The 26,117-nt window shown below is 30.0% G+C and overlaps 1 long non-coding RNA gene across 11 annotated transcripts in view; it reads right to left on the bottom strand.

Moving 5' to 3' along the window:
* LOC149542026 (uncharacterized) overlaps positions 1–11,006 on the bottom strand; it is a 269,466-nt gene extending 258,460 nt beyond the window's left edge. For 8 of the 11 annotated variants that reach the window (XR_016355419.1, XR_016355410.1, XR_016355413.1 and 5 more), the window contains exons 1-2: positions 10,840–11,006; positions 5,926–5,966 (exon numbers count right to left, since the gene is read on the bottom strand). This is a non-coding gene — a long non-coding RNA (uncharacterized LOC149542026). Of the gene's footprint in view, positions 1–3,841; positions 4,230–5,925; positions 5,967–10,839 lie in introns of those variants that run through there. The other 3 variants (XR_016355412.1, XR_016355409.1, XR_016355411.1) reach the window with 3 other exon arrangements.
* Positions 11,007–26,117: the final 15,111 nt, after the last annotated feature.

The following is a 26,117-nucleotide window of genomic DNA, read 5'->3' as shown; positions in this document are numbered from 1 at the left end:
TTGCTATGCCAAGATCTTTCATTTCAAACTTTATAGAGAGCTAAGATTTTAACTCTACAATCAAACCTTTTCCTTTGCCAATAAAAAAAATTTCATTGACATACAAGGCAATAACCAAGAAACCATCACCATCAAATTTGAAATATATACAGTGATTAGATTTAGATTGTACATACCCCAAACTCAATACATATGTACTAAACTTCTGGTACCACATCCTAGGACTTTGTTTTAAACAATGCAAGGATTTCTTCAATTTACAAACCAAATGACTTTTACCTTTTACCACATACTGCTATGGCTATGACATGTAATTTTATTCCTCCAAATATCCATGAAAGAAAGTAGTTTTCACATCCATTTTCTTGATCTCTAGATCATAAGCTACTATAATAGAAAGCAAAAATCTAATGGATATCATTTTGACTACTGGAGAAAAAATCTTACTGTAATCTACTCCCTCCACTTGAGAGTAACCTTTTGCAACCAAACGTGCTTTATATATATCAATGCTTCCATCTAAACCCATCTTCCATTTGAACACCTATTTATAAACAACAAGCTCCTATCTTTCAAGAAATGGTACATGGTCCCATGTTTGATTCCTCTTAAGATCTTTCATTTCTTCATACATGGCTATTTTCTAGAAATCTAAATCATTCATTCCAAGAGCCTCTTGTGTAGATCTTGGTTCATCAATATTAACATTCAATGAAAATTTGCATTTCCAATCATCAAGAGAATACTCATACCTTTCAAGTCATTTTGTTTGTCTATTAGATCTTTGAACAAGATATGGTTCAAGTTTACCTTCAAGTACCTCTTCTTCCTTCGATGATTCAAAAATCGTAGAGCTCTCTTTGATTTCTTATCTTTCTAAAGGCCTCAATTCAACTTTCTCTAATGTAGGAGGTAGTTGAATCACCTCTTTCTTTTCTTCTATTTGTTTTGGTTGCACTATGAAAGAACAAGGCTTAGCTTCTCTCAAAATATGTTCACTTGTTGAATAAAATACCTTTTTATCAATAGGATTCTAAAGCTCGTATCCTTTCACACCATAGTTGTATTTGATGAAAGTATGTTTAATAGCTTTGTTGTCCAATTTTGTTTGCTTCTCCTTTGGCACATGAGCATATGCTTTCCAACCAAATAGTCCTAGATGTCTAAGTGAAGGCTTCTGGCTCAACCACACTTCGATTGACATCCTATGAATAAGAGCTAATGTAGGAGACTTTTTTATTAAGTAGCAAGTAGTGGCTACAACTTTAGGAAATAACTTTTGTTCTAGTCTAGCCCCACTTAGCATACTCCTAGCCTTCTCCATTAGGGTCATCTTCATTCTTTCTGCAACTCCATTTTATTGTGGAGAATATAGAGTTGTCTTCTCTCTTTTAATAGCACAATCTTTACAAAATGTGTCAAAATAATTGGAGCAAAATTTACAACAATTATTAGTTCTAAAACATTTTATTTTCTTTCTAGTTTACAACTCAACTATTGCTTTAAATTATTTGAAATGAGTAAAAACTTCTACTTTACTCCCAAGGAAATAAACCCATGTTCTTCTACTGAAACCATCAATGCAAGAAACATAATAAACTGATCTACTAATAGACAGAACATCAAATGGACCAAATACATCCTAATGGATTATTTCCAAAATACATGAGGACTTATGAGACCTCAAGTAAAAATGAATGTGGTTTTGTTTACAATAGATACAATGCTCACAAAAATTTTAATTCAAGATTGTAGTCATTCATCTCATCAACAAGGTTCTTATTTTTCAAGGTTCATAGACCCTTCTTACCTATGTGGCTAAGTCTCTAGTGCCATAACATGGTCTTCTCTAAAGGAAACTTTTATTTAGTAGACAAAGCACCCTTGGGTACCCAAAAACTACTACCATCTATGGAAAGAGAAACCCTCTCATTCTCTAACAAAGTAGTACTCTGCATAGTCTTATCAGAAATACTCTTACATTGAATTGTGCATGCATCAAGCTAGTACAATGTACCCAATCTTCTTCCTCTTTCTATTACCATAACACTTCTTACCATTTTTACACCCACTTTATAAAACTGTACATGCACACACGCATCTATTAGTTTTCTAACAAATAACAAATTCCTTGCTAGTCTAGGGATATCAAGACACCATCAAATCTTCTAATTGTGTAGTCAAAAAATTTCACACAAATACTTCCATGACCAAAAATATCAAGAACTAAGTTATCACCTAGATACATCTTACCACCATCAAAATTTGCATACTTACTAAACCAATTTATATTAGGAGTCATGTGGAAAGATGCACCTGAGTCAATCAACCATGCATTTTCACCTGCACAAGTGGCCAAGGCTATGATGAATTAATCTCCATATTCCTTTTTGAAATTAGAATCAAAATATTGCTTCTTCTTCTTCTTATTTTTCTTCTCCTCATTGTAATCCTTTAGAAAGTGTCTAGGTTTGGCACAATTCCAACAAATTGCTTTGGACTTACCAGGAGATTTTAATCTCCCCTTATTCTTGGACTTAGAATGACCATGCTACTTTTTGTTCTTGCCTCTTTATTTTGATCTTCCTAAAACACTCAAAGCCTCTTTGGAAATTAGAGAGACCTTCACTGTCATCTCCTTAGAAAGTAAAGAACCAACAATGTCCTCCATGTTCAAGACAATTGAAGTGCTCCCTATGGCCATAACAAGTCTGTCCCATGAGTCAAGCAATGAACATAGCAAGATTTGACACCTTTCTTCTTCATCCATTGGAACCTTGATAGAGGTCAAATGAGTCACCAACATATTAAAGCTTTCCATATGCTTAAAAATTTGTCCACCTTCTTCCATTCTCAAGGAATACAACTTCTTCCTCAAGAAAATCTTGTTTATAAGTGATTTCACTTGATAGATCTCACTTAGCTTATTCCAAAGGTTCTTCATAGACATCAACTAGAATTGAATCTACAAGACACAATCTAATGAGACCTTTAGCTTTCCTATATGGGTAAAAGCATAAACTTGTGTCACCCTTTTGTAAAGGAAAAGGCTAACAAAAGTATAATTGTTCACCTTAATGACATAGAATTGTTATTATTATTTTGAATTTAAAAATGAAGTAAATTAATGAAATGTGTAGAAATAGATGAAATTTAAGATTATAATTTTTTATAATTATTTGGAATAAGAATTGAGATATGTTCATAATTTTTATAGATAATTTTTTAGCAACTAAAAAATGCTAAAAATTAGGGGTATAGTTCCCACCACAAAACTATATGAAAATAAACTTACTTCCCTTTGATCTCAGACTATGTTATAGATAACATATATAGCTAGAACAATAAAAAATAAAAATCATCTTTAGACTTATATTTTTTCTTTTATAATTATTCAAATTTCAACTCACTTGAAATCAATAGTTTTCATCTCCCACCACATTTTTCAAAATAAATCTGTTATAACGTAAAGAAAAATTATACATTCTAGAATAGGAGTCTCTCCTCTAGAACGTCATATATATATATATATATATAAATTGATATGATTTAAAATATTATTTTTTCTCAAACTTAACATTTTTTGAGTGTTAAAATACATGCTTGTAGAATTTTTTTAATTACAATATACTATATCTAATTAAAACACTATAAACTCTACATGATAATATTCTTGACTATGAGCTCTATAAAATTGTTTTTATAGGTTATTAAAAAGCTATCTTAAAAATATTAAGAGTTATTGAAATGCCACTTTTTTGAAATAATTTTATTTCTTTAGTAGTTGGGTATAAACTAGTATAAAACATGCATTTAATAGACATTTCCCATTGGAAAAGTGTTAGACCATATATAACTCAGCTAGAATGAATTGATCGACATCATATGTTTGAACAAAATTGATTTTTAGATAGAAAAATTTAAATGTAGTCATTCTGATTTGCCAGCCTAAAAGGTGACACAACTTTGTACTTTTACCCATTTGTCACATCATACTATGTAGATAAAGTCAGATCTATGGGCCTCAACTTCTTCCCATCAATTGCATCTGATAGATCTTGATCATTCAATAGAACTTCCATCTTCATCTTCCACATCTCAAAGTTTGTGCTAGAAATTTTTTTAACATGAATTCTCCTTGACATGCTTGCCATCTTTGCAAACCTGCAACACATAAGTGAAATACTCTGCGCAAGCTCCCACTCAAACCTTTATTAGCTCAAAAAACCCTATACCCAACAAATAGAACCAAAATTGGCCAAGCTCTAATACCATTTGTAAGGAAGCAAAGGTGCATGAAATCACTTCCTATACTAATATTTGATAGGACAATTATGCAAATTCAACTAACTATTGTAGAGATCTCAAGAAATGCATAATGATATAATCAAAATAACAATGAACACATAACAAAATTATTACCGGGGGGAAACCCTTCCAAGAGAAAAAGCCCACCCTCCAAAATCCACACAATGTATTATCAAACTAAGATGTTTAGAATATGCTTGCAATGCAAGTTCTTGCAAGAGCCCATCACCACAACTCAAACTTAGAGAGACTTCTTCTAGCACCCAGTCTTGCAAACTATACTCAATGACCCAAACACCTCCCCAAGCCCTCCTTTTATAATGATTTTACAACCTGGAAGCAACTTGTGGTTTTACAAAACTATGGGAAAAACCACCATGCCACATGTTACCCATTTTTGACATTTACATTTCAAAGATGGAAAAACAACCAGGTTAAAATAGTAATCCCGTCCATAATTTTGTCTCTTAGTTTAGACCCCAATAAAAGTCATAAAACAAGCTAACTATGCTCTAAGAATGACCCTCCTATATTCTACTATAGATAGGGCACCTTTTGGTATTTTACACACTCTTTTTAAGATATAAACAAGTGGAAAACTTCCACAAACAAATTCTAGATTTTTTTAGAAAAAGATTGTGAGGTTTAGACACATGTTTTCAATAAACTAGAGGAGGATCCATTCTTCAAAACATCTGTTTAACTATGATCATGATTTCAAACTAAAATTTTTGAATCGATTAATCAAATAATTGCATGTTGCATCACTAGATGTCGTGTTGGCTTCCTATCCAGGTCTTCATAACAAAGTGGACATTTTTTCTTAGTATGTAGCGGCATTGCATTCAATCGATATGCTCCCTAGTTTAGTTTGCACAGGTCTCTCTACTATGGCATTTAGTGATCTTTGGTTTACTATATCAGTTTTGTATTACTCGTTTGATTCTTCAATACATACATACATACATACATATATATAGGAGTATTAGCTGAATAACCTAATCTATATAGTATCTTATTGTTCCAATTATATTATCTTATATTTTTATCTTATTGTAGATAAGAATATTGTTCTTAGCAATTTCTAAACTTTAATATTTGTGTAGGAGTATTAGTTGACTATTGTGATCCCTATAGTATCTTATTGTTCCAATCAATAAAATTTTATTTTATATTTCTATAAACTTAAAAAATTACCTAATTGTAATGTTATAAGACAAACCCTAATGGTGGTGGAGTGCCAAATTCTACAACACTAAATTCATTTAAAACACTAAATTCGATGTAAATGTTGTATTTTCCCATTCTTCATAACATAAATTTACAGTTGTTGTTTAAACCATAGTAGACTTAGTATAGATGGTTGTTGTTCAAATAGTCTCTAAGTTCTTGATCGACTGTACATGAATTTATTCAAATGCTTGCCTGAAAACTAATTCTAAAATGAAAATAGCAATAGACATTCCTAATACTGAGCCTAACATAGGACTTAAGGAAAAATGTGTAGCTATTTTCTAATTTCCAAACAAAAAGAGAGAGACATAAGAAGAACCTAAGTTTGAACCAAATTTAACAATGCTTGGCTACGAAAAAAATAGGAAAGAATAATTTGCATACCTTTCCTGCTATCAAATGTATTTCTTTGGTACGTCGTGACTCTGTAAATAGAATATAAATCAAACAATTCAAAGCATATGTCAATAACTAAGTGAGCAGTAATTTGAAATACCAATTAGATGAACAATTTATAAAAGCATTGCTCACCAAATCCTGCTATGTCCTTTACGTTTTTAGTAGAAAGTTTGTTAAGTTAGAATGTCAGCATAGATAACAAAATCAATACATTTGAGGAAAAAGATTATATTCAAATCTTATACCATTTTAGTTTCTAGCATATCAGTTTCTGAAACTATGTCAGTTCATATCGGTAACCGGGTTAGGTTTGCATTCCGGTTTTAGGTGAATATAGTTGGTAACATTTAATATCTTAAATTTTTTTCACTCAATATGGTCAAGAACTTATCACTAAACATGTAACATCAAACACTTGTTATTGTGGTATCCAACATAAATTGCTAGACTTTATTTTGGGGGTATCCAACAGTTTTCAGATCAGTGTCAAACAGTTTTCAGGCATGTGACAATTTTCTGATCATTGTGTTCCACAATAAAAAAACGTATTGTCTTAACTAAAATTCTAATAAAATAATTAAGCACAATCATGTTCAAAGTATTTTTATAATTATAAATATAACTTTAAACATTATAACTCAAATTAGATAATTTGTAGGAACTTTTCTTTAATTAAAAAAAAAGAAAAAGAAAAAAACAATATATATATATATATATACATAAGTACTCAATATATTAATAGAATTTTAATATTTTCTTAAAATAGTATTTTAATTAATTATCTATTAATATTAAAAAATTATAAAAAATTATTAATATATATTGATGTGTGTATATTTTTAAATATTTGAAATTACCAATATTTATTAATAAATGTATATTTATATATTTTTAAATAATTTATAGTTTTAAGGTTTGTGTTGATCACCAAATTGCATCAAAATACTTATTGTTTTTAAATATGAAAATTTACAATAAAAGAAAGTATTTTTTTTTTATGAAATACAAATATATATTAATAAAAATCATTTTCTATATAAAATTACAAACATTATAAATTAAATTCAATTATAAACATTATAAATTTATTTAAATTAATTACAGTGTAATGGATGGTCTTAACAACTCAGAGATGATATGCCATGGAGTGATGTGGAGAATTGGAATGTCTCCCAACAAGTATGTCATTAATTAAGCAAGGCACGCATTCTAGTAAAATTTAATAGAAGTATTCATTAACTTTAAAAATATATAGAATAAACACAAATACAATAAAACAACAACCTTACACACATGATGTAACAATTTATCTTTGGTTTGGATGAGAATAGAACTTTTTATTTTCTATAGAGAAACATATAGTTTTGAATTTAAAGTGGATGGCTTAAATATTACATATTAAGGCATGATCTTTAGATTAAAAGTGTTAAAGTATCAGAACTGGCTTATTTTTTCAAACTTAATTTATTCCTTAAGATTATAATATTTATTAGTTTAATAGTTCTAATTCATGTAAAATAAATTTGACTTCTTCATACATAACTTGTACTATGTAGAGTAAATGTATAAAGACAGTTATTTGTAGTAAATAAGGTTTGAAACTTAAATGATCCTACCCTAGTTATCGATAAAATAAAAAATAAAAAATTCCAAAACAAACAAAATGATGGAACTCTACATAAACCCTATAATAAGTGGTTGCAAGCTTCCCCTATCTAATCTGCATCAAAAAAAAAAAAAGTATCAAAGACAAAACAAAGTCACTTTTTTTTTTTTCCCAAAATTTATAAAAACATAGTGATTTTTTTCCAATTTTTTTTTTGTTATTTTTGACTATGAACTATACAGATTATGAAAATGCTGAAATTTTCAAAAAAAACATCCATTATATTTTCGATCCATTATATTTTCGATCTTTTGAAAATTGGTCAACTTATACAGTTTTGATGGAGGATAACACTACCTTGATGTGTCAAGTTTGCCTCATTTATGGTGGTGTCAAGATTATGCATTGAGACACCTTTATAAAGAAAAGCATGTATAGGTAATCACTACTGACTATGGAAAATCCTGAAAGAATTCAAACAAAGATAAACTACACAGTACAACCACAGTTGCAACTATGCCCAATATAGTATGCCTAAAATAACTGTTCAGCAATTATGCAGCTGTTTTTCTGAATCGAATTGTGTAGAAAGTTTTTAAACATCAACTTTCTGGATCATACTCTATGATCCATCATACTCCATGTTCAGCAATTATCACAAAAATTAGATAAGATCATTAACATTGCACAATTAACAACACACAACTTATAGATAGGATTAGCATCCAAAAGCAGCAATAGCCTAGTGTGGAACTATCAATAATGATAAAGCCATTTAAAAATAGTTACTCTTTCTTAAATCAAAGCTTAGATTATACAGAAATGTATTCCTTCCATTACCATTCAATAACCAACGCAATAACAAGAGGAAACCCTAACTCGATACCCAGTTCCGTTGGAAGCTTTTCCTATCTAGATCCAACCAACAGCAACAAAATACGATCTTCCCCCAAATGTTATGTTTTAATTATTCTTTTTTAAAGAAGATTTTCCTTCTAAACATATGTGATCTTCCCTTATTAAGCCTCACTACACCACCATTTTTAATATAGAAATAAAGTTTTATAACATCTGGGTTGTAACATAATGGATCACAATAAATCATAATTTTTTAATGTTCTATTTTAATTGTATCTGTGGTAGATAATTATATTTATATATTCAATTATTTTATTCTAATTAGTTGAAACATATATATTCTACAAATAATAATTCACATATATATAGATATATATTTAAACTATTTTATTCTAATTAGTTGAAACATATATATTCTACAAATAATAATTCACATATATATAGATATATATTTATATTTGATCAGTAAACTCAAACCTAACACCTTCTACGTAAGGATTTTGTTATTATAACTTATGACAAATACAAGCTACTAGTAAGTGACACTTGTTTTACAAATATATTGAAATTGACCAATGGTAAGTATCTAGTTTTCCCTAATATTTGTTAAATTTTATTTTAATTTATTTGTTACTTAAATTTATTGTATTAATTACTTATCTGAATAAATACAACTAAGGTTTTCCTTTATTAATTAAATATATGAAGTAGAAAAACAATGCCTTTGTCAGCATTAGTAAGTAGATTACATTTTCAGCTCCAAGTTGTTTTTTCAGCATTAGTAATGTGACACATTTGAATTTTATGCTTTAACTAGTGATTAAATTTTTTTGGTTTGCATGAGTCAATATTAATTGATTTTAATATTTGTTATATTGATTTAGCTCTTATATTGATGGGGTTAGTTGATTTTTATTTAGACGAATGTGATTCATTTTTAATATTTTTTTATTGTAAGTGGGTTGGTTTATATTTTTATATTTTAATATTATAGTATAATTTTTGTCATTCAATTAAATATTTCTTATATTATTTAATCACTTAAGAAATATCACTATTATAAAGATATTATAATTTATTTATAATATAATAGTATCACGTGATATATGCAATAAAATATATACAAATAATTATAGCATCTTTTTAATATATGACACATTAATATAAATAAATAATATTTTTTCTATTAAAAAAAATTGTAAACTATTATTACACAAAAATATTCAACTGCCTTAGAAAACTCAAATTCAACTTTAAAAAATTACAAACTAAAATACTTATACTCTTGTTACATTTATATCAAGTGAAAACCCTAACACAATCCCATATGGAATGATTTCTTATTATATTGAAACTCTCTTTACAAAATAATTTATAGATATATGATACATTAATATAAAATAAATAATATATTTTTTCGATTAAAAAGAATTTTGTAAAATATTATTATACAAAAACATTCAACTGCCTTAAAAACTCAAATTCAACCACAAAAAATATTACAAACTAAAATACTTATACTCTTGTTACATCTGTATCAAGTGAAAACCCTAAGACAATCACGTATAGAATAATTTCTTATTATATTGAAGCTCTCTTTACGAAATAATTTGATTTTTTTGTTTTGATGGCAATCAACGTTACTTTGGTTTCATTAATGTCAGTAGATTTGTTTACTTTCATTTTTCATATTGTTCTTTTATGGATGCTAAACATGCACCGAGATTATTGAGAATTCCCACAACAAAGTAGAACAATTCGGAGTAAAGCCAATTGAATGCGTGGCCGTTCTTTTATGGATGCTAAACATGCACCGAGATTATTGATAATTCCCACAACAGAGTAGAACAATTCGGAGTAAAGCCAATTGAATGCGTGGGGTAAAGGAATGGGTCAGCCTTAAACATCATACATTAAGGAAGAAATTAAGTGTGGAAAAGTAAGTCAAATTTTGACTATTTAACACTTTTGCACTAGGAATCAAGCCTTAGTGTGTGATTTTTAAGCCGTTCGAAAGGAATGAACTAGAATTCTAATGTGTAGATACCTTTATAAGATCTTTCCTATTCATTTTATCATTATGAAAATATATTTTAAGTCCAAATAAATTTTTATCACCCTTATTTCAACATTTTGAAGTGGCTCACAATAAGGTCCAACATACAACTAATTAAAAAACAATTGGCAAATCTATAATTTGTGCCAACTCCAAACCAACTGTAGTCAAACACAAAATAAATCTTATCCTCAAAATAATTCTTATCCCCACAATAATTATCTCTACAAACACTCAACACCAATATTTCATTTTTCTCTTACAGTAATACTGATCAAAATTCAGTAGATTTATAGAAACAACAGAAATAAACTTTAGAGGGATCAGCTTTTCTCATCTAATCTAATAAAAAGGATAAAGAAAGTTTTAATGGACATACCAGGAGATTCCATCAGGCATGTTGTCGTGAACAAACAAAACAGATATATCTCGAAAAAAAACTCCAACAACTTTCCTCTGCACTGCAAACTGAAGCAAACATCCTGCTACATTTGAACAAAGGTTTGAAAGAAGATCTCATCTTCTGACGGTGTGTTGTTATGTGAAATGGGGAAATTAAGAAGCGTACATTGAGTTTAGTGAAAAGGGTTGGTTAAAGCATGGGTTTGACTTGTAGTTAAAGCAAATCACGCGCACCACCCTAGTCTCAGCTAAAATTTATGCGGATAATAAACAACGATGGTGACACGCTTCTACCCATATAACGTTGACACGCTGAGTGAAACGTGACCTACTTCGCACTCCGTCTAACCTTCTACCCTTGCATATATTCCATAACTCTACATCCATTACTTTAGGCAGAAATTGTACTTAGGAGGCTCACTAGACACGGCATAATTAATAAACATTGAATGAAGAAAGTCAGATAATTTTTTTTGTTCTTTTACACTATAGCATTTGGATTTTTTGAAAATTGGTCATTGTACACTCTTGCTATGTGAATTTTTTTAAGTAATTAAATTAGATCACTTAGTAATCAACATTTATTATTTAAGAAAAAAATATTATATCTTAATAGTTCATCAAAATAAGTTTTTTTTTTTTTTTTTTTAAATTTATCATGAAAAAATTGAGTGGTGGGAAGCTAAAATTTTTAGATGAAAAATATAGGCATAAAAAGATATTTTGTTCAATTGTTTGATCTCACTTTCTATATGCCTTTTTTTCTTCTAGAACTTTTCAACTTTAATTAATAACAAGTGCCACATGTACTTGCCTTTAGAATGTATAGTTATAAAAAAAAATCGATAGATAAAAAGATAGTAGTAATAGTCAAATTGTTACTTATGTATGATATAATATAAAATGTGAATATTTTTCTTACCATGCATAGTAAAATATTATAAAATATATAATGCATAACATTTATTTTTAATTTAAATAAAAATAAATTTAAATGGTAATGTTTTAAATTTTAAATTGCAATGTCATTTAATTTATAGTTATATAAATCAATGTCACACTATTTGCATACATCATCTTTCTTACATCAAATTATTTGAAGTTGTCTAAAAATAAAGTTCAATATGTTCATTAAAACCTAAAAGTATTGATTACAATGATTTACCAAAAATAATAACTACCATAAAACAATTATCACAATCAAATTCAATAAAAAAATATTTATGGAGATTGTTCCCAATGTTAAGAATATTTAGAAATAAAAAAATTCATATCATTAAATTAAAGATGAGAAATGAAAAATAATTTTTTATATATAGAAGGTCAATTTTGGTTTTACAATTGTATAAATATTTTATGTGAAAAAAAAATATTATACTAAATTTAATAAGAATCAATAAAAATAATAAAAATATTGGAAACCAGTTTACAAATATTTTCTAGTGTTTTTTTTTGTTTTTTTTTATATTAGAGAAATGAAGAAAAAACTCAATAATGTAGAGATCGAATGGGAAAAATTGAAATATTAAAAAGATAGGAAAAATGAAAAATAAATATTGTTTTTATTTATAGAAAACATAATTTTTGATATCAATAAATGGTAGAAAAAGATAAGAAACGACATAATCTATGGGACTAATAATATTGTTAGTGAAATATTAAATGAATAGAAATATAGTTAAATGAAAATAATGCAAAATGATGAGCTCTCCAAAAAAAAAAGTCCCTATAAGACAGATCTATTTGTACCAATAACAATGCAAATAATTTTTTTTAATGAGACAATTTAAAAATTATGAGTTTGAACTTTATGAAACCTATAATTATTTTTAAAATCACAAAAATTAACTATTGCTATTGGTAGAACTTAATTCAATGTAATAGAACTACCTAGGACAAGTACAATAACAAGTTGGAAAACATAAGGCAAACCCCCACAATACAATAGTAAATTATGAGTCTCTTATATAAGACGAATTGAGTTGGAATCTACTCAAGATTAATAATTAATAATTACCTATAAATAAAAGGTTAAAATTTTTAATTAATAATTTTAAGTGAGATTCAATCATAAAATTACTCTAGAATATAAAAAGTTAAGTCAATATACATATATAGTCATCTTTTTTTTAATATATTCTATAGAAAAAACTTCTATAATAGTGCATTATTTGATTGTCGAAAGGTTGAATGAGAGAACAAATGCTCAAGTCTATCTTGGCCAATTCTATTACAATATAAATTTAATAGATAACTAAAATATTTCAGAAACATTCTCAAGACATCAAGGAGTTTTTTGAATCTTCCATTTCATGAAAGAACAAGTGCCACGTAGTGGTGTGTACTTGTCATTTTAGTAAATTGTACTGATATTTCAATGTATAATTGTATAATTAAATATGCTGATATTAATTAATTTTACATATTAATAATGAATAGTAATGTAGTAGTATAAGATATAAAATGTAAGATTAGTTTATTGTTTTGAGTGTAAATACAAAACTGAAATCTTCCAGCAACTTGATCTTGGATTCCAAGACTCTTTCTGTAAATCCCATAAGTTGGGGCTAAACACTTATTATATCGGGGATTTGGACTTCAGTGCAGCTGCACTTCTTCAACAAATGTAGAAACCCCTCTACCCTGTGGAGGGTTCAAAGCTTCTGGAAGTGAGGAGCCAACCTAAACATACAATTAATGGTGGCCTCTAATATTTTAAGTTTTTATGAGGCAAAGTGTGAAAAGAGGTCTTGCAAATGGGCTTACGTTGAAAAAACATTGCAGACAAGGAATGGACATGTAACAAGCAGTTTCCAAAATAAACTGGAATCCAGAGGAGGTGGTACAAAAAAAATAGTCTCCAGCATAACATGGTATTCATCATTGGAGCTGCACAACAACAAAAGGAAGAGATTAGGGTTCTTACCAAGAATTATAAAGTAATTGACTCTTGATTTTTCATGCATTTCTATTATGAAGTAATAATAAATCATATATGAAATCTTATAGGCCTAATGTCAGAGTGTGAGAGCAATTTTAGTTGTAGAAAATCTATATAATTTCAATAAGAGAATTGTCTTACAAGGAAAAAAAGAATTGGTAATTACTTGTCCAATGATATTGGTAGAGGGAGACATGGTCAGTATTTTTCTGGCAAAATGATTAGGGATTCTAGAGAGGAACTCTAAAAAATAAAAGCAATATGTAGTTATAGATATCAAGAGATTTATGATTGAATTGATTCAAGGTAAGATAAACTACTTTGAACTTAGGAGAACTATAACGTGGAGTGAAATATCTAGGAAAGCATATAGTTATGACCCAAAAACTTTAGTGATAATCATCATGTGAAATGCTATCTCACCAGGGCTTGTCTGGTACATTTTAAAATGAGGCTTTTTTCATAGGGTGGCGTTCCAAGTCCAAGATCATTGAAATGCTGAGAATAGATAACTACCGTCTTGAACTCCATGACTATTAGAAAATAATAGCACACTAGTGGAGGCACCTCTTTGAGAAGATTTTGATGCCCAGTGATGTTGGGAAGCTGAATAGACCAGTCATACCAAGGGTCCACACTAAGATGTTTCTCCATCTTGAAGCCATGTCTATGGTTAATGGTGTCATTATTAAATTTATGGGCAGAAAATAAAAATAAATAGCTCATGTTTGAGAGCTTATTACAGATGTGTGGTTTCCTCTTGTCTCCTTAGAAAAAAAGAATAGAGATGCAATGAAAATCCCAACATTTTGAGTGCGACATACGAAAGAGAGCATAACCATTTGGTCAGTCTAGTTGCAGATGTCGCCATGAACACTACAGTTGGCCATCTGTTCCTTTTGTAGAGTATTGTTCAAGGTTATGTGATAGGAAAGAGATGTCATTTTTTGATTCTATTGCAACCCATCTCTTGAATTGGTTCTTATCTATCCATCAGTATGATCGTATCATTAAACCTAATTCTAGCTCTTAACATAAAACTATCTTGTAACAAAATTTTGTTAAATAATAAATATGTATAATGCTAAAATGGAGGATTTATCTGGATCAAATAGTTTGCATGGTTTAGCTTCATACATATATTGACTATGATGTTTCTATTGTAAATGTTAAATAATAAATACATATAATGCTAAAATGGAGGATTTATCTGGATCAAATAGTTTACAAGGTTTAGATTCATACATATATTGACTATGATGTTTCTATCATAAAAATTTTATTAAGATGTCATTTATATTTTTTGTGGTTGTGTGGGCGTAATAAAATTTAACAAATCCTAAAACCATGCCGAAAATTATGAATATGGAGCACTGGTCTGAAAAAAGGGGTCTTATAAGAGAGAATTGATTGAGCCAATGGGAAGTGAATTAAATCAATTATATCAAATTTTAAATTAAGAAATATTTAATAAAACTTTACTAATAATCAAACCCCAAAAAAATACAAGCATCTAATTGGTTATAGAGTGAACAACTATTCATTAATTAAGGAGAACTGAATGCAATTGTACATTGCCTACGACAAGTACAATAAGAAAGATTGTCATAAGAAAAATGTCTACATAGATCCAAAGTATTTGTGAATTTAAAATAATGAGGCATGGAGTTGTAGGCCCATATTGTTTGCGAGGTCGAATATATGAACATCTTAATTGGTTCATTATTTTAGATCTGGCAAATTGTGATCTCTTTCTTAAAAATATTGCTTGACATGATGATGATAGTGATTCTACATAGAATTTTTAACTCTCTTTTTTTTTGTAAAACAATGTTATTATGATGTTAAAATAAAATCATTGAATATGAAGTACATAATTAATTCAAAAATAAATCATTATGATTCAGGTTGACGTATATTTAACATCAAATTCAATTTTACAAATATGTATTTTCGAAACAAATTTTGTCTAACTAGCAAGTTTAAACAATTTTTCCTTTTACATTAAAATATTACATAGAAGTTTTCATTTTTCATATAAATTGGTGGTTTCTTTTGGAAATATCATGGAATTCTATTTATGACATTGTTATATTTTTTTATTAAATTGTATTTTCTCCTTCCAAATTGTATAAATCGTTCAATTTTTACTTACATGAGAAATGTAATAATATTTATGTCACGAATCATGTAGTGACTTTACATTGGATGGATGGATGGATAGATAGATAGTTTATTGTTCATGACATTGATATATTATAGTTCATAATGTTTTTTTTTTTGTTAACATAAAAAATGTGTATAATATTTTTTTATATACATTTTTAAAAAATAAAGCATATGATTATCTCAATATAGTTTCAACAATTTTCTTTATTCTAAATCATGTTTTCTACTATATACAACTATGTATTTCCTTATTTAGCCCATATAATAAATTACATGAAATAACTTTTAATTTTTAAATTTTCTTGTAGTGGATAATATAATGGATCACTCTAAAAGTGAATCTAAAATTATTATGCCAAGTCTAGATGCCTCAATGAACTCTGATGGAGCCCCACAAACTATTACAAATAGATGTCAGAAATTGTTATTGGAGTTTCTTTATAAATTGCTTCAACATTTTTCAAATGCAGTAGTAGGAGTTGACTTCATTAAGGATAATCAAATTTTGAGGATGAAAAATGTTATAGAAAGAGTAAGGGAGAAATTTAATACAAGTAGTTATTTTTCTAGATATTTTGGAAGATGTCAAAGCTGATCATGATGCAAATAAAGGTCACAATATTATTCTCATATGTGATTATTATTTTTAATTATATAAACTATTATAGAGTTTAATACTATTGTAAGAATTTTCCTTAGGGCAAGATTCACCTAAGATCGTAGAACTCAAACACAAGCACAACTATAGATGAAAAGGGAGTATGATCAATATATCAGAGTATGCCCTCATACATTGCTCTGTATTGTATGTAAAAACATACTAGGAGTGCCTGTATATAAAAGCCTCCCAGGAAGCACCTAGAGTGTCTTTAGAAAGAACCAGGAGATTAGATAAGCATGACAACTAAGCACACATATTATCCATCATTCTAGATGATAGGATAAAGATGATGAGGTGTATCTCAAGTGGATATGTTGTAGACACCATGTGCTTAATTAGTGTGCTAACTCCTATGTTGTAGACACCATGTGCATAAAAAAGGTGAAAACTCCTATGTTGTCAACATGACAACTCACAAGAGTGCACATAATCCTAGGTGACTAATAAATAAATATTAAAATAATGCATTAACCTAAGTAAACTTAAGTAAGTGCAAATAGCGAATAATTATTTACACCAATACCCCACCTTAAGTGCAACTTAGGGGAATGAACTTAAGTTCACAAGAACTAGGATGAAATGCATGATGGGTCTCGGCTACTAGGCCATGTTAGGTACCCATGTACATAATGAAATGAAATCTCTCATAGAGAAGAGAAAGAGGGAAAACCTCATGGGAAAAACCCTCTCCCAAAAAGAGAGATGAAATGGGATGCATGGATGGATGGAGTAATCAAGATCCCCCCATTATGACATATATCAAGTATTTACAAAAGAGAAGTGGGAGAAGGAAAAAACCCCATAAGAGGAAAAAGTCCCACCATAAAGGAGAGGAAGGAGACGAGGTAGTCACCCCCCCCCCCTCCAAATGTGAGGTGCCAACTAGTGAGAAATGCTCCAATGTAGAAGTTGATCCATGATTGTTGAATAATTTTCCTCCCCTTTGGAAGAAATAATGCTAGAGGTACATGTGAGATGCTTCCCATAGGTGTGGAAAGAATCTCAATGATGAAAGGTGTCTCTAAAACTACTCAATTGTTCCTATGTCAATACTAATTGTGGCTCCTTCCAAAACTACTGAGAAGAAGTGCAAATCTAGCAAGGATTGTTGTAGAACCTATTTCAAAGAACAATTAGTCTCCTCAACTGATAGAGAGACCTCCTACACCTACTATACATAAGTATCCACAATCACATCAACCTGTAAAGATTGATCATGTAGAGAATGGACATGAGGGGCAGAGTGAGCCCTCACAACAATTGTAGAAGGATCGTCCTTAGCAAAGAGAAGCGATATATCATCAAAGAAGTCTCCCAAGTCTATTATGGGTGACTCCATGAACAAACTTGAGATGTTAGTTAAGAAGTCATCACCTTAGGTTGGAACTAGAAGATAAAGTGTACCTTCTTTTGCTGAAGTACATGAATCTATCATTGTGGCAATAGACATGAAGAATTCACCTCAAAGAGAAGATCAATATCACCTAGAATGTCTCCCACATCTTCAATGTGAGACTCCACAAATAGGCTTGTGATGGTGAGAAGGAATTAATCACATGAAAGTAAAGTAGGAAGACATAAAGGATCCTACTACACTAAATCTGAAGCATCTATGGCTGAAATGAGATTAGTAGGAGCAATAGGAGCATCTCGGGGTGTGATCACATCTGGAGTTAAAGAAACCAAAGCTGGAGTGATTGGATGTGGAATGTCCTCTAGAGATGGAGGAACACATGGATATACATATTCTTCGTAAATAGACATCCAAATATCATAAGGAAAACTTGTCATTTTAAGAGGAGCAAAATATTTCTTACTCATACTATTATACAAAAAGCGACGAAGGTGCACAAGATGGTCTAATTAAAATTTGGTGGCAATGAATAGAGATAAGGAAACAATTCTTGATGGTCTCTTAGATGATCAAGTATCAAAGCACTCTATTTCTAATAGTTTGTTGTTGTCAACTGTGGTCTAATACCATACTGACATATCTGAAAAGATTCCATGAGATCAATCAATGAACCTCCCAAAATGTAAAAGAAATCAAAGAACCCCCCCTCCTCGCCCAATGTATGATTTAGGCACTTGGTGGCCACTTGCCAATTTAGGGCTTATTTCTAAAAGTAGTATTTCTATCCACATAACCTATAATCTGATTGTAGATCTGGAAAGTAGACAAAAGAAAATGCACTTTCCAAAAAAAATAAAACCTGGCTATGTGTCCAGATGAGCCCATACTAAGCATTTGAAGTAACAAAAATTGGGATTTGTGAGTTGTAGAAAAATTCAGGAATAGTGTAGATCATGAAATTTTACCCCAAAACAAAAAAAAATGCTTGCAAAAAGGAGTCCGTATGAGGGAGATATCATTGTTTGAAAATTGCTACTGCTATTTTTTTTTTTGAATCACTGCCGTTGTGCATCAAAAAATCAAATGGCTCCAGATTTTTCCTTAGATGTCTAATTTGGATGAAACAAAATCCAATTTGGGGGCTTTCTAACCTAATGAATGTGATGCATATATTTGATTTGTACCAACAAGCGTAATCTTCACCTGCAAAAAATCTCTCCTATGGCTCGATGGCCAAAAAAATTCTAGAAAATAATGTATATCCAATTATTTTTTATAGAGATGTAGACGAAAAAAATGCAGATCTAAATATTAAATGTACAGATTTGAAATGATCATACCAATTTTGCAAATTGGTCCTTCGGGTGTCAATTTGCAAAAAAATTGCATTAGTTTTGAGTATGCCTAGGGTAGGAAAAATTATACTCAAATTTCACTGAATCAACATTTCAAACACAATGGCGAGGTCAGATCTAGCTCTAGACACTCCCAATGACTACAATATTCTGGATCTGGGCTAAGGTGTTGCAACAACAATGGTCTCAAACAACTATCAGAAGAGAAATTCTCCAAGCTCTAATACCATGTAGGAATTTTCCTTAGGAAAAAATTCACCCAAGATCATGAAACTTGAACACAAGCACAACAATAGACCAAAAAGGAATATTATCAATATATTAGAGTATGTCCTCATACATTACTCTAAATTGTATATAAAAACACACTAGGAGTGCCTATATATAAAGGCCTCTTAGGAAGCACCTAGAATGTCCCTAGAAAGAACTAGGAGATAAGATAAGCATGACAACTAAGCACACGTCTTATCCATCATTCTAGATAATAGGATAAGGATGATGAGATGTATCTCAAGTGGAGATGTTGTAGACACCATGTGCATAAAAGAGGTGCAAACTCCTGTGTTGTCAACATAACAACTCACAAGAGTGGACATACTCCTAGGTGACTAATAAATAAATATTAAGATAATGCATTAACCTAAGTAAACTTAAGTAAGTGCAAATAGTGAATAATTATTTACACCAACAACTATTCACAATATTTTTTTAGATTGCATATATTTTCCCTTGTTTCAATTACAAAGATAAAGATTTTTTTTTTAATTTGTTTTATTGGTTATAATTTATTATTTTTAATTAGAAATGATTCTTTGGTAACATTAAAATAATAAGATATATTGACTTATATGTAGAATTAAGTTTTAATTTAATATTAAGATATTAATTTTATTTTCAAGTGTCATCATTTTATAAGTTCTTTATGTCTACCAAATTAACTATTAAATTATTAATGATAAACATATGATTTGGAGAAAAAATATAAATTAAATCTAAGCATAAAATATCATGTTGTACCTTATGATAAACCAAAGCTTATAAATACATTGACATGAAAATGTAAATTAAGTCTTCCCCTTTTCAGAATTGAATAATAAGACATATTATAACCTAAACCTAACTACTAACCCACATATAAAATTTTAAAAATATCCTATTGTACTCTAACCATAAACCAAATATATAACATAAAAATGAATTCTATTTGATAGAGACGAATGTTATATAATGAAAAAAAAAAAAAATTAAATTAAAATAAAATAATATAGTAAAGAATATTATAAATATAATATTGGGGACGAGATGTTGTTATATATTATATTAAATGTTTTGAATCATTTTTTAGTGCTAATGTTGCTACTTTTAATATAATCACTATGAAAAAAAAATTGGTATATAAATAATTTTGAATTTATTTAATTATTGTAGATTAAGATTTTCTATTTCAATAATATTTATAAAAAATATTTTAGATTTTATTAATCACTAGTATTAAAATTGTCTACATATGCAAAGGGTTGGTAAATTCTTGATATACTTTTATGTATATCAATTGGTACTATATTTTCTTATGTATATTTAAACACTTTTTTATTATAAATTAATTAATTATTTTATTGTTGGTAACTTTGAAGATGTACTATGATCTAGAGGCAAAATAAATGAGGATGTTATGTTTCACGTGGAAATGATCTATGCCAAATATGGTAGCACTCACAGCAATACCAATTATGGTAGTGTTTCCATACAAAATCCATTATCTTTCATCAAAAAATAAAAGATATATAAAAAGGAAATTCAAACATATATAAAAAGGCACTTCAAACATATGCAAATTATTATATAGACATTTTATAAGTTCTTATAGCTTAATTTAGTTCTAAGTTCAATTTTGAGACTAAAGACTTTACTACCATTTTCTTCTAAATCCAAGTGACTTCTTATATCAAATTCTTTTCAAATTTTAAATTTTTTTGCCAATATTTGGGTAAGACGCTTTGTGTCCTTGTTGAGAAATATTATTTCATTGAAATATAATGAGAAAAATCTATAGCATTTTCTATTTTATTTCTTTTATATAGTTTTATCTCTTTTAAATAGTTTTTAATAGGTTTATTTACAATAAATTTATATTAAATTATATTTGTGGCAAATTAATAAAAGGAAGAATAAAATAACATATTTTAAAATTTATAATAGAAATTATATAGAATCACGATATAAAAACTATAACCTACACACACATTTGTAGATATATGATGAATTATTCATATCTAAGTCAAAATAGAAATTGGAACCTTTCAAAAAAAATTAAAATGCTATATTTTGTAATTGAAAGAAGGTGGATGTCATATTACTTAAACAATAAGTCATTTATGACAAATTTTATTTGTCAAAATTTTCTTATTGTTCTAACATTTATTGAAAACTTAAACTCTTGAGCCTTGTTGCAATTTGTTTTTTTGAAATTAAGAAGCAACCAAAATGGGGGCTGACCCAACTATCTAGACATCAATTGATAGTAACCACCACAAGATTACCGCACCACCTTTGAAATTTCAAAAAAACTACCCATACTCATAGTCTAATAGAAAATACTAGGTTAAGTATTGAGAGTATGAATAATATATGAAATCATGGCCATTAGATAAATATTGGCCCTATCACTAGTCCAAATATAGAAACTAAAAAAGGCCCGAAGGCATAGAGAAAAATTGAGCATCATAAAGCAAAAAAATTATTAACCACATTAATATGGAAACCATTAGAGGTTCCTTGGATTTTCCAACAGAGTTTGAAGCTAGTCATCAGCTAGGAATCCATACGGTGTTTGGTTTTTCTCCACCTCATTATCACCCATCTCGCGATCTTGGTTAGTTTGCATAAGATAGAGCATGTCGTCAACCAAGTGTATGATGTGAGCAAAAAAATTGACCACCCTAGTTCTCCTACTCAGTGTTGTCATTTTTGGTCATGTTGTCTTCCTATTGAGTGTGATCTATGCCCATCTCATCCTTGGCCTCCTATTCTCCCCCTGTTCATTCTTCCTTGGCTTGGATATTCAACCTGCCCATTTTAATTAGAGAGGTTATTGTGTTATGCTCAACATTCTCATATTCTCTAGAATCTAGAGTAAAAACCCTTGGAGATCAAAGGGTTGGCTTCCTCTATATTGTTTGTTTTATCCTCACTTTATGTTTGTTCTTCTTCCTATTCATCATAGTTCCTTCTATTAGCCTTACATTTGGGGTGAGTCCCAAATTTTTTCCCAAAGTTGTCAAGTTTGGGTATGGTAGGGTTGTTAGGGGGATTTTCTCTCTCAATTACTTGCTTGCCTAATTAGTGCCCTTACTCATGGTTCTAGTTTTTTCAACATCCAAAATTTTGATTTTGTCTTCCTTAATTTTCCTAGTCATGATCATGAGGTCCTCTCTATATTTGGGCTTAGAAGGGGGTCAAGCTTTGAGCTATAGTCATTAGAAGAGGAAGGCTAATGCTCATAATTTGAGGGTGGAGGCCTTTATAAAATTTGAATATATGAAACAACAAGGCTTGGCGATAGACAATGTAATTTTTTCATCTTCACATTTCTTCCTCATATTCCAAACATAGTCCTCCACAGAATGGAGCAGGAGAAAAGGAAAATAAATACATTCTTTGTTAAGGAAATGATTCAGGATAGGGAAATTATAATAATAGAAAACCTTAACTTTGTCTTCAATGGTGATATAGCGCATGATAACATAGTAAACCATGTTCCATGGCTCTTGGAGCTTCTCATGTGAAAACCCTCCACTGAAATGAATAGGGGGCTTTTTCGGAGTGAAAGAACTTATGAGGCTTGCTTCATATTTAAACCTAGGCTACTTCCTCCATGATTTTCCTTCCAACAATTAGCTAGTGGCATTGGCTATCAGTTCTTCCGTGACTTCAAAAGTGACCTCATCAATGGTGACCCAATGCTTTTTTAGAAATCAAGAAATAATTAGGTGATCATCTCATCATGGTCTTCTATAGTCTGCATAAAGGAGATAACTGAACCCTCTTTTAGATATGACAATTCCACTTTGTCATCCCTCACAATCTTCTCAATTCTCAACCATTCCATTCTCAAATTCATCCCTTCCATAACCTCATTGTCATTGAGGTAGACCACCAACTCGTTGTCTCTGTCATTAATCTTGGCTGCCATTTCCTCAACCCAAATGATCAGACCCTTACAAAATATGGTGTAGATTGTATAGCTAAAGGGACCCAACATGAATAAATGTCTTTTTAGAATCATAACAATTAAGTTACAATCAAGAGGCTAGATCACCAAATTCTCATGATCTCTCCTTACCTCCCTATCTTGAGATTTGAAAGCCCATCGTGGGTGGCATGAGAAATCTCCCCAAATTAGGTTTCGAGTATCAATTTTCCCCTAACCATTATGAATAATTTAATTTCCATCTTCTCATTAGAAGTGGCACAAAAAATAGAGGCCACTTCTAAAATTATCATCATCTAGGTACACCCAAAAAGAATGGAATGGTAGCCAAATAGATTATCTAACCCCATCATGAAAGGACAACCATTATCATATGCTAGGTTATGCATCCTGTTTAAATGTCTCTTTATCATTAATGATTGTGATGAAAATAATAACAACTTTGTTGAAACATGGACCATCATAGCAGACCCATCAAAGTAAATATTTAACTAGAGAGGGAGGGAGGTTTTCATTTCATATGCTACCTAGTCAAGAGTTTAGAGCTATCAACTTTTGAAACTAGATACTTAACTCCCTAGTTATCTAAAATAACACACTCTAGAGGTGTTAGGGAGTGGAAGGGGGCCTGTTATATCCAGTCGAGGATATAATCATGGAAGAGGTTAGTGATTAATTAAATCATAATTGATAGGGGAGATGATCAATCCCTAAAGATATGATTGTTTCTTTCCTTCCATAACTGCCTCCATGCATAAGGGAGATCACTTTTGAGAACATTCTAATGAGGGGGTCACAAATATGAGACTCCTAGCTAAGAAAAAATTGTTGAAGACCCATTAGACACTGATTCTAAAAAAGATACCCAACCATACTTCCTTGGCATAAGGATAATGGATTAATATATGGGGAATAGTCTCATTCTCCATCTAACACAAAACACACCTCTTCACAAATTGAAACCCCCTTCTCTTAAGGTTATTGATTGTAAGTATGCAGCCATGCAGAGCCATCCACTAGAAGAAATTCAATTTCTAGATTCCAAAAATATTTCCAATTAGTACACTCCTCATGACCAATAAAGATATTGTAGGCTTATTTAGCATTGAATTCTCTCAAGGCATTAGGTTGTCGCACCACAACATCAAAGGAATAGCAAAAAACTAGCACCTGAACAACTACATAGTCTTCAGCAAGTTAGCAGCATGGTCAACCAAGATGTGCATATTCTCTGTAGTGGCCTTCACTTCTTCCATCTTTTTCTTCTCCTCATTATTCTAAGAGTTAACCCTCCTTGTGATTTTGGTTTGTAAACTGCTTCCCAAGCAACTAGACTCATCATTGACTTCTCCTCCATTCTAGACCATAGAAAGTTATATTGGATCCTATCAATAGTGCCTCTAGATTTTAAAATTATTTTTAATAGGGATGGAAAGTACACAAGGATACCTAGTAAGGAGGCCTCGAGGAGTTGCAATTTGTCCTTCATTAATGAGAACCTTTCCTTTCCAACTCGCAAGATTCCTTGTTATATGTTCCAAAATCAAATTCTAGAACTAGGATGTAACATCTTTAATAATAAGGGATAATCCCACATATGTGTCAGGAAGATTAGCCTATTGACATTGTATTTATCTAGTGATATTGCCTTGTTGACTCATTTTAGTATTAAAGAAAAAAATTTTACTCTTATTATAATTTATATGTTACCTTGGAACTCTAGTATAATCCCCCAATAACTTCTTCCAGTATTTAGATTCATGGATAGACACTATCCCTTAAAGAAAGGTGTCAACAATAAACTACTAGCTCACCTCCTAAGGGAGAGTGGTGGCCAACTTGATGCCCTTTATCTGGCCTTGCTCTATCATAGCCAACAAATTTCTTCCAAGAACCTTAGAAACAATAATTAATAAATATGGGGAAAAGGTGTCCCCTTATCTCAATCCCTTTATAGGTTTAAATAATTTCCATGGAGTTCCATTTAGGAGAAATACAATTTGAATAGAATTCCAAACCTCCTTAATCAAAGAAATCAATCTCCCCAAAACCAAGCCTAAACAAAATTTCATTTTGAATAGAAAATCATGTCTCACTTTCTCAGTGGCTTTGGAAATATCAAGTTTCATAGGCATACCTAGCTTGTTTCTCATATCCATTGAGTGCATAACTTCATGAGAGGTAATAGTCACATCCAATGATCAGAACACGGTCTATGATGATATAGAGGAGGCCAACAAAAACAGAAATGGGAAAATACCAAAATCTATTTTTTGAGTATTTCTTGTACTTTAGTATTTTGCATGGAGGACTTCAAAGAAGTTTTGGGCCTTGAAATCTCCTACGATTCATGCCTCCTTAAATTTGGAGATAGAATTTTGATTACCTTTCCAATGGTGTAAGAAACATACATTTTTATAGTATGTGTTGAAAGTTATGATTTCTACAGGTAGATATAATATTTGGAATAGTTTTTATAGTTTTAATATTTTGTTATGTAATAAACATTAGGTGAAATGTCCATTTCCTTTTGAAGGGATGTCAATGTTCCTTCACATTCATCAA

Source organism: Cupressus sempervirens, chromosome 8 (genome assembly GCF_028749045.1).
Source record: "Cupressus sempervirens isolate cs-2001-9-10 chromosome 8, ASM2874904v1, whole genome shotgun sequence".
Lineage (NCBI taxonomy): Eukaryota > Viridiplantae > Streptophyta > Pinopsida > Cupressales > Cupressaceae > Cupressus > Cupressus sempervirens.
The sequence above is the reverse complement of the archived record's forward strand: the minus strand, read 5'-3'. Positions and strand labels throughout refer to the sequence as shown.